Source organism: Littorina saxatilis, unplaced genomic scaffold (genome assembly GCF_037325665.1).
Source record: "Littorina saxatilis isolate snail1 unplaced genomic scaffold, US_GU_Lsax_2.0 scaffold_528, whole genome shotgun sequence".
Lineage (NCBI taxonomy): Eukaryota > Metazoa > Mollusca > Gastropoda > Littorinimorpha > Littorinidae > Littorina > Littorina saxatilis.
Genome location: NW_027126460.1, coordinates 25001 through 32904, shown reverse-complemented (window position 1 = coordinate 32904; position 7904 = coordinate 25001). Strand labels below are relative to the sequence as shown.

Genomic DNA, 7904 nt, shown 5'->3' with positions numbered 1-7904 from the left:
TTGGCGTTCCTCTCTGATTTGACTTGGTGTTATTCTGCCCGATTTGACTTGGTGTTCTTCTGCCTGATTTGACTTGGTGTTCTTCTGCCTGATTTGACTTGGTGTTATTCTGCCCGATTTGACTTGGTGTTCTTCTACCTGATTTGACTTGGTGTTATTCTACATGATATAACTTGGCGTTCTTCTGCCTGATACAACTTGGTGTTCTTCTGCTTACTCGAGTAGCCGTGGCATTACCAAACCAGTCCCTCCCCGGCACATTCAGAAGCCAGAGTAATACAATATTCTGCGTGTCCCTGCATAACTGTGAACACCAACCAGCCAACAAACCAACCAACCAGCCAACAAACCAACCAACCAGCCAACAAACCAACCAACTAGCCAACCAACCAACCAACCGGCCAACAAACCAGCCAACAAACCAACCAACCTGAACATCTGATCGTTTACTCAGAGGTAAGATTGTTTGTGTGTATGTGTTGGTTATATCCCTAATACACTGGCTGTAGTTTCATTTCTGCTTGTATATGGTTTATTTATCAAATCAACTCGACTGCAAGTGTTCCAAGTTCAAGTTCAAGTTTTATTAGTCCATAACCCATGGGGGCATTTTGAACAATACATACAATCAATACAATCATGATATATGCTAATATAATAAATAAAAAAATTAAAAATTAAAAATTAAAAAAAAAGCTATGAAAAACTGTTACAAATTATATTAATAAAGTCCAAAATATTCTTTAGCAATTTCTTTTTCTTAGTAGCAAACAACTTTTTAAATTTAAGTGCATTAGGTTTTTTCCAATAATAAGGTGGTAACAACTCAGCTCTTTCTTCTTTGAAAAAATCACAGACAAATAAATAATGGAATTCATCACCTATGTCTTGTGATACACATTTGGTGCAAGTTCTTTCTGACCTCGGGATGTTAAGATAACGTTCTTTCTGTACAGGCAAATTGTTGTTTAATGTTCTAAACTTCATCATTGAAACACATTGCTGATATGGCAGGTGTGTGACAAGGTCTTCACATGCAAAAATATCTTTAAACATTCGATAATTCCAAAACATATTTTTTGTTCCAATTTCTGTAAACCATTTATGGATATACTGGTCATACAAGCTTCTTTTTACTTTTCTTTTAAACCATGCGCTTGAGTATTGAACATTTTCTTGAAAAGTCCAAAGGCCAGAGAGACCAATTTCATTTAAGGTTTTTTCAATAAAACATAAATAATTAGATTCAATCATCTTGTTGATATACAATTTATAAGTAAAGCAATACACAATACTTGAAAATTTATTTTTATGAATAGGACTAATCAGTTTATACCAATAGCAAAGCATTCTACATTTCATATTAACATCTAGTGGATATCTTCCAAGTTCACCAAATATCATAGCATTTGGAGTTGATTTTTTTAGTTTGAAAACAATTTTATAAAAACGCAATTGAAGTTTAGTAGCAAGTTCACAGTTCCAAACATCCAGACTAAAACAACAACAAAAAGGTCTATGTGAATGTTTTTAATTTTTTTTTAGTATTGATCAAGAAGAGAGAGAGACAGAGACAGAGACAGAGTGAGAGACAGAGAGAGATACAGAGACAGAGTGAGAAACAGAGAGAGAGACAGAGACAGAGAGACGGAGACAGAGACAGAGACCTTGCCGTGAGGAACATGTGCATTTTTAAACCAAAATAAAAAATAAAAAAAAGTTTTGCTAACATCAAAATCATCGATTAAATCCTCATGTTTACATAACTAAATGATACTTTGTACCCAATACAACCATTTATATAATGTTGGTCTTTAAAGCCAAAACCATTCCTGAGCTAGAGGACTGGTCAGCTAGCAAATGATAATAGTGTAACTTGCTTGTCTTTTCTAATCTTAGCGTAAGGTAATTCATTTCACTTAAAATGCATGCAGCCCACTCTGATGCATTTTTAGCTTTTTTCTGTCACTGTGTGTGTCGTCATGTGAATCGGGGTCTATGTCTGCATGTTATAACATATTGTTAAATGTCACTTCCGTCTTTGTCACGTCCATTGGTGGGATACCCGTATTTGTCACGTCCATTGGTGGGATACCCGTATTTGTCACGTCCATTGGTGGGATACCCGTATTTGTCACGTCCATTGGTGGGATACCCGTATTTGTCACGTCCATTGGTGGGATACCCGTCTTTGTCACGTCCATTGGTGGGATACCCGTATTTGTCACGTCCATTGGTGGGATACCCGTCTTTGTCACGTCCATTGGTGGGATACCCGTATTTGTCACGTCCATTGGTGGGATACCCGTATCTGTCACGTCCATTGGTGGGATACCCGTATTTGTCACGTCCATTGGTGGGATACCCGTATTTGTCACGTCCACTGGTGTGATACCCGTATTTGAGCGGCGGCCAGGGGATCCCTGTCAAAGAAGTCTTTGGTCTGTGAGATGCGCCATATAGTCAAGTGGACGGCCTTAAATAGCATAGAACATTGGAGTGAAAGGACACAGAAATAATGCTTTAAAAGGGGTGCAACATTTGTCGCAATAATGGTTTTGCTAAGTTTATATTCACTTATGTGATCATATAACGCGGTGGCGTATCAATCTTGTTATACTGTATGATGTAGATGGATCAATTTACTACACCACTGTCGTTACCTGGTTGAAAAAATATGCATTTTTACAGCCAGTAAAATATCCACCACGAATCTATTTATCGTTCTGATGTACCTTATCGGGTTCATATTTTACCACTTTAAGGATGACGAAAAAATAACTTGCAACAGTCGGCGCCCCACTGTATACAGTGTGCGCTAGGGGAAGGGACCATTCGTGTGTAGCGCGGGAGGTTGCCAACACAAACACCCCCCCTCTCTCTCTCTCTCTCTCTCTAGGGACGGGGCAGAGAGAGAGAGAGAGAGAGAGAGAGAGAGAGAGAGAGAGAGAGAGAGAGAGAGAGAGAGAGAGAGAGAGAGAGAGAGAGAGAGAGAGAGAGAGAGAGAGAGAGAGAGAGAGAGAGAGAGAGAGAGAGAGAGAGAGAGAGCGAGTCTCTAAGAGCCGTCGTCAAGAGCGAGTCTCTAAGAGCCGTCGTCAAGACCATATCGACTGACTGGAGGGGCGTGGCCAGTCTGTGCTGGGAATGTCACTGGTCTATGCCCTGTGCTGTCAATGTCAGCTTCAGTTTGTTATACTCATGGAGTCGTCACGGGCGACCGTTGCATGAATACTGTTCAGCACATTCTAACAGGCTGTCTTGACTTGAGGCCAAAGTCGACACCGCAAAGTCCTTTACCAAACATTAAGTGCCAACACTTGCATGACCCAACTTCCTGAAGTAGACTTCGCCAAATTGACCTGAGGCTTGACGTTACTCACCAATAATGTGGTGGCCAAGACTGAGGCTTGACGTTACTCACCAATAATGTGGTGGCCAAGACTGAGGCTTGACGTTACTCACCAATAATGTGGTGGCCAAGATTGAGGCTTGACGTTACTCACCAATAATGTGGTGGCCAAGACTGAGGCTTGACGTCACTCAGCAATAATGTGGTGGCCAAGACTGAGGCTTGACGTTACTCACCAATAATGTGGTGGCCAAGACTGAGGCTTGACGTTACTCACCAATAATGTGGTGGCCAAGACTGAGGCTTGACGTTACTCACCAATAATTTGGTGGCCAAGACTGAGGTTTGACGTCACTCACCAATAATGTGGTGGCCAAGACTGAGGCTTGACTTTACTCACCAATATTGTGGTGGCCAAGACTGAGGTTTGACGTTACTCACCAATGATGTGGTGGCCAAGACTGAGGCTTGACGTTACTCACCAATAATGTGGTGGCCAAGACTGAGGCTTGACGTTACTCACCAATAATGTGGTGGCCAAGACTGAGGCTTGACGTTACTCACCAATAATGCGGTGGCCAAGACTGAGGCTTGACTTTACTCACCAATAATGTGGTGGCCAAGACTGAGGCTTGACGTTACTCACCAATGATGTGGTGGCCAAGACTGGGCTTGACGTTACTCACCAATAATGTGGTGGGCAAGACTGAGGCTTGACGTTACTCACCAATAATGTGGTGACCAAGACTGAGGCTTGACGTTACTCACCAATAATGTGGTGGCCAAGACTGAGGCTTGACTTTACTCACCAATAATGTGGTGGCCAAGACTGAGGCTTGACGTTACTCACCAGTAATGTGGTGGTCAAGATTGGGCTTGACGTTACTCACCAATAATGTGGTGGCCAAGACTGAGGCTTGACGTTACTCACCAATAATGTGGTGGCCAAGACTGAGGCTTGACGTTACTCACCAATAATGTGGTGGCCAAGACTGAGGCTTGACGTTACTCACCAATAATGTGGTGGCCAAGACTGAGGCTTGACTTTACTCACCAATAATGTGGTGGCCAAGACTGAGGCTTGACGTTACTCACCAATGATGTGGTGGCCAAGACTGGGCTTGACGTTACTCACCAATAATGTGGTGGCCAAGACTGAGGCTTGACGTTACTCACCAATAATGTGGTGGCCAAGACTGAGGCTTGACGTTACTCACCAATAATGTGGTGGCCAAGACTGAGGCTTGACGTTACTCACCAATAATGTGGTGGCCAAGACTGAGGATGTTTGTGACTGTGTGTTCCCTGGCATCCCTGGCCTTCACTATCTCTTGACGGCAGTAGTGTCCAGTTTACATTACTGACGAGTTAAATATCATGTGTATTCTCTGAGTGACAAGTTTTTGCTCGCCTTTGCTTCATTTAGTATATACATTATTGGATAACATAACATCAATCACAAACAAATAGAAATCAATTCGTCTATTGGTTGACATAATTACATAAAACCATATTTTCTAAAGAACTTAACAGTGGTAGAACATGTGCCCGCTTGTCTAGAGAAACCGCGATCAAAATCCCAGGACGGGTACATAAGGAGAAATCTATTAATCCCAGACGACAGCCTTCTATGTGTCGCTTTCAAATCACTCCTGGCAATGTATTCACTTTTGAATGAAAGCAGACAGTGTCTGCGATTGAACTAGTTCTCTCTGCGCTTATCTTGTTTAGAATCGTGATGGGAAAAACCCGTTGAAAAGCGTTTGACTGAACTTAGAATAAAGATTGTTGATCATTTGAGAGAGAGAGAGAGAGAGAGAGAGAGAGAGAGAGAGAGAGAGAGAGAGAGAGAGAGAGAGAGAGAGAGAGAGAGAGAGAGAGAGAGAGAGAGAGAGAGAGAGAGAGAGAGAGAGAGAGAGAGAGAGAGAGATGATGATGATGATGATGATGATGATGATGATGATGATGGAACTTTATTTTTCAAGGATAGAGGTTTAAGGCGACGCCTTTTCTTACAACCGGTCCTTACTTCTAATACAAATGTCTAATAAATGATAAACAAGTAAAGCAACATGACAAATAAACAAATTAAACGAACGACCCAGCAAATAATCGACAAGTAAGCAAACAAGCAAATAAACACAAACAACAAAACAAGTCGCGTAAGGCGAAAATACAATATTTAGTCAAGTAGCTGTCGAACTCACAGAATGAAACTGAACGCAATGCAACGCAGCAAGACCGTAGCATCGTCAGTCCACCGCGCACGGCAAAGGCAGTGAAATTGACAAGAAGAGCGGGGTAGTACTTGCGCTGAGAAGGATAGCACGCTTTTCTGTACCTCTCTTCGTTTTAACTTTCTGAGCGTGTTTTTAATCCAAACATATCATATGTATATGTTTTTGGAATCAGGAACCGACAAGGAATAAGATGAAAGTGTTTTTAAATTGATTTCGAAAAAGAAATTTGATAATAATTTTTATATATTTAATTTTCAGAGCTTGTTTTTAATCCGAATATAACATATTTATATGTTTTTGGAATCAGCAAATGATGGAGAATAAGATAAACGTAAATTTGGATCGTTTTATAAATTTTTATTTTGTTTTACAATTTTCAGATTTTTAATGACCAAAGTCATTAATTAATTTTTAAGCCACCAAGCTGAAATGCAATACCGAAGTTCGGGCTTCGTCGAAGATTACTTGACCAAAATTTCAACCAATTTGGTTGAAAAATGAGGGCGTGACAGTGCCGCCTCAACTTTCACGAAAAGCCGGATATGACGTCATCAAAGACATTTATCAAAAAAATGAAAAAAACGTTCGGGGATTTCATACTCATGTCAAATTTCATAAAGATCGGTCCAGTAGTTTAGTCTGAATCGCTCTACACACACACACACACACACACAGACACACAGACACACACACACACACACACACACGCACATACACCACGACCCTCGTTTCGATTCCCCCTCGATGTTAAAATATTTAGTCAAAACTTGACTAAATATAATGACAAAGTAAGCAACATACAAATCAAAAGCGAAACATGCAACATAACATGTTAATTGAGGTTACACATGTAAAGTGATCGACGGTAAAATTCACACAATACCAACGTTTACACTAATGCTTACAATGATCATATGGTGTAAATGATGATGATGAAGATGATTATGATGATGATGATGATGATGATGATGATGATGATGATGATGATGATGACGTCGACGACGACGTCGACGACGACGACGACGACGACGACGACGACGACGACGACGACGACGGCGACGACGACGATGGAAAATCGCAAAATAATAAGAGAGAGAGAGAGAGAGAGAGAGAGAGAGAGAGTCAATGTCAGCTTCAGTTTGTTATACTCATGGAGTCGTCACGGACGACCGTTGCATGAATACAGTTCAGCACATTCTAACAGGCTGTCTTGACTTGAGGCCAAAGTCGACACCGCAAAGTCCTTTCAATCAATCAATCAATCAATCAATGAGGCTTATATCGCGCATATTCCGTGGGTACAGTTCTAGGCGCTCTGCAGTGATGCCGTGTGAGATGAAATTTTATACGGCCAGTAGATTGCAGCCATGTCGGCGCATATTTACCTTTCACGGCCTTATTCCAAGTCACACGGGTATGGTAGACAATTATTAACTGTGCCTTAGCAATTTTGCCAGGAAAGACCCTTTTGTCAATCGTGGGATCTTTAACGTGCACACCCAATGTAGTATACACGGGGGGTGGTTCGGACACCGAAGAGAGTCTGCACACAAAGTTGACTCTGTGAAATAAATTTCCGCCGAACCTGGGATCGAACTCGCGCTGACAGCGGCCAACTGAATACAAATCCAGCGCGCTACCAACTGAGCTATATCCCCGCCCCTTTACCAAACATTAAGTGCCAACACTTGCATGACCCAACTTCCTGAAGTAGACTTCGCCAAACTGATTGACCTGAGGCTTGACGTTACTCACCAATAATGTGGTGGCCAAGACTGAGGCTTGACGTTACTCACCAATAATGTGGTGGCCAAGACTGAGGCTTGACGTTACTCACCAATAATGTGGTGGCCAAGACTGAGGCTTGACGTTACTCACCAATAATGTGGTGGCCAAGACTGAGGCTTGACGTTACTCACCAATAATGTGGCAAGACATAAAACCATATTTTCTAAAGAACTTAACAGTGGTAGAACATGTGCCCGCTTGTCTACAGAAACCGCGATCAAAATCCCAGGACGGGTACATAAGGAGAAATCTATTAATCCCAGACGACAGCCTTCTATCGTGATGGGAAAAACCCGTTGAAAAGCTTTTGACTGAACTTAGAATAAAGATTGTTGATCATTTGAGAGAGAGAGAGAGAGAGAGAGAGAGAGAGAGAGAGAGAGAGAGAGAGAGAGAGAGAGAGAGAGAGAGAGATGATGATGATGATGATGATGATGATGGAACTTTATTTTTCAAGGATAGAGGTTTAAGGCGACGCCTTTTCTTACAACCGGTCCTTACTTCTAATACAAATGTCTAATAAAGGA

The 7904-nt window shown here is 41.6% G+C and overlaps 1 protein-coding gene across 2 annotated transcripts in view; it reads left to right on the top strand.

Annotated features, from left to right (window-relative positions):
• Positions 1 to 203: 203 nt before the first annotated feature.
• The window catches only part of LOC138954886 (uncharacterized), a 25180-nt gene continuing 17479 nt past the window's right edge, over positions 204 to 7904 (top strand). The window contains exon 1 of one of the 2 annotated variants that reach the window (XM_070326639.1): positions 204 to 456. The gene's annotated coding sequence lies outside the window, so the exon portion shown is untranslated. The remainder of the gene's footprint in view (positions 457 to 7904) is intronic. The other variant, XM_070326640.1, reaches the window with a different exon arrangement.